The following is a 2,974-nucleotide window of genomic DNA, read 5'->3' as shown; positions in this document are numbered from 1 at the left end:
ACGTTCGGGCACCGTATGTCGTGGTACTTGGCATTCTCGTCCTTGTCGATCCAAAACAATGCTAACCCCAAAAGGCCTCTAGAGGACAGCAGGAAGGACTAGCGGTGCGTGAGTAGCGGCAGGAAGCGGGCACGCTCAAGGGAGAGCAGCAGAGGGCAGCAGCAGTAGACGATGGTGGATCTGGGCAACAGGCACGACGACGCTGGGAACCGGGCAGACGCAAGCAGGTCTGGGCGGCGGGTTAGAGGAGGTCGGGCGCTTGTACGCGAGGGGGACATAGGGCAAGTAAAAACGGCAGCGGGGTCGCGATGGGAGGAAGCTGCTGTGGCTGCCGGTGCTCGAGGAGAGGGGGAGGTCGAGTCCGGCGCTGGTCGACACTGCGGCGGTGTCCTGCTGGTCGCCGGAGCAAGCGGCGGCGAGGTGCGGTGCTGGGGCGCTCAAAACCGAGCAAGGAGGGCTGCGGGAATGGGACGAGGGCGCGGTGCTGCTCGGTGGCTTGGACTCCGCCGGCCGGAGCGACAGCAGGGAGCTCCTGCTCCCACCGAAGACTGTGACGGGAGGTAAGGGAGAGAGGCGACGCGAGGATGGAGGCAGCGGGGGCGATGGAAGAGAGGGGCGTGCGCGAGCTGGGGATCAAGGGGAGAGGCAGGTTCGGTCGTGGGGCTTCTGGCGGCGCTAGAGGAGGAGACGAGGGAGAGTGGGGTTGGGCTAGGGTTAGAGCAGTTAGGTGGGCCGGCTGGATGGGCCTAAGTGGCCGGCTAGGCTGGGCCTAGGAAGGCTGGCCCAATGGAAAGGAGAACAACCAGGACCTGCTGGACTGCCTCTCCTACTCTTCTCTCTTAACCAAAAAGAGAAAAATACAAATAGATAGAATGGAAAAAAAGAAAGAGAGGGTATGGATGGAATTTGGGCATGGAAGTTAAATTCCCGGACTCACAAGAATGATCTTGATCCAAGAAAAATATAAATGGGCATGTGTACAAAGTTTGGATTGGAACTCATTTGAATTAAATTCAAATGAGTTCAAAAAAGAAGTGGGCGTTAGAAAGGTCCCAAAATGTTGAGATTTTTGGTAGACCTCCGGAAAAAGATAAAAGAATTTATGGGCGAAGTTTGAGGAGCAAACTCGAAGCAGAAAAGACATGTGATTATTTGTAAGTGCGTTCATGGGTGATTCCGAAAATGGAATATTCAATATAGCTCCCTAATATCGGGAGGATATGTTTTAAAGAGTAATCACCATAGTGAATATCCCTCAATTTAAATGGACCGAAGATCCATGCAATTTATTTAGTTGAGTTAAGAAAAGAAATGACATGATGCAATGCACATGATGCAAATATGAATGCAATGAACCAAACAAAACACACAACGAAACCCGAAAACCCTGGAAGGCATCTGAAGCTCCGGTCTTGGGGTGTTACATACATCAACACCATAACCTCTCCGATGAAGTGTGAGTAGTTTACCTCAGACCTATGGGTCCATAATTAGTAGCTAGATGGCTTCTTCTCTCTTTTTGGATCTCAATACAATGTTCTCCCCCTCTCTTGTGGAGAACCATTCGATGTAATCTTCTTTTTGCGGTGTGTTTGTTGAGACTGATGAATTGTGGGTTTATGATCAAGTCTATCTACGAATAATATTTGAATCTTCTCTGAATTCTTTTATGTATGATTGGTTATCTTTGCAAGTCTCTTTGAATTATCAGTTTGGTTTGGCCTACTAGATTGATCTTTCTTGCAATGGGAGAAGTGCTTAGCTTTGGGTTCAATCTTGTGGTGTCCTTTCCCAGTGACAGTAGGGGCAGCAAGGCACGTATAGTATTGTTGCCATCGAGGATAACAAGATGTGGTTTTCTAGATATTGCATGAGTCTATCCCTCTACATCATGTCATCTTGCTTAAGGCATTACTCTGTTTTTAACTTAATACTCTAGATGCATGCTAGATAGCGGTCGATGAGTGGAGTAATAGTAGTAGTTGCAGGCAGGAGTCGGTCTACTTGTCTCGGACGTGATGCGTATATACATGATCATACCTAGATATTCTCATAACTATGCTCAATTCTATCAATTGCTCAACAGTAATTTGTTCAGACACCGTAGAATACTTATCCTCTCGAGAGAAGCCACTAGTGAAACCTATGGCCCCCGGGTCTATCTTCATCATATTAATCTCCTACTACTTAGTTATTTACTTTGCTATTTACTTTGCCTTTATTTTACTTTGCATCTTTATCATAAAAATACCAAAAATATTATCTCATCATATCTATCAGATCTCACTCTCGTAAGTGGCCCTATAGGGATTGACAACCCCTATTTGCGTTGGTTGCGAGGATTTATTTGTTTTTTGCAGGTGTGAGGGACTCGTGCGTAGCCTCCTACTGGATTGATACCTTGGTTCTAAAAACTGAGGGAAATACTTACGCTACTTTGCTGCATCATCCCTTCCTCTTCGGGGCAAACCAATGCAGTGCTCAAGAGGTAGCAGCGCCCTCTTAGGTGGTCCCAGTACGCCATCACCTTCAGCTCGGCGGACCAGCTCAAGTGCGTGGCGACCGCTGGCGTCCTCCCAATGCTCTGTTCACCCATCATCAGCAATGTCCAAGTCACCAAGACCCTCATTGACGGCGGCGCGGGGCTCAGTGCCCTGTCCGTCGAGACGTTCGACGGCCTTCAAGTGCCCTATGATCAGCTACAGGCCACCAAGCCCTTCTCACGAGTGACTGACGGCTCGACCACCCCGATAGGGCAGGTCCGCCTCCCTGTCACCTTTGTACAGTGCGACAACTACCACACCGAGCTCATCGACTTTGATGTTGCTCACATCCGTCTATCGTACAATGTCATCCTCGGGTATCGGGCCCTGGCCAAGTTCATGGCAGTGACCCACCACGGCTACAACGTCCTCGAGATGCTAGGAAGCGGCGGGATCATCACAGTCCCCTGCGAAGAAAGAGATGTGGTGTG

This window comes from Triticum urartu, chromosome 6A (genome assembly GCF_056163025.1).
Source record: "Triticum urartu cultivar PI428250 chromosome 6A, HENAU_Tu73, whole genome shotgun sequence".
NCBI lineage: Eukaryota > Viridiplantae > Streptophyta > Magnoliopsida > Poales > Poaceae > Triticum > Triticum urartu.
Note: the sequence above shows the minus strand (reverse complement) of the source record.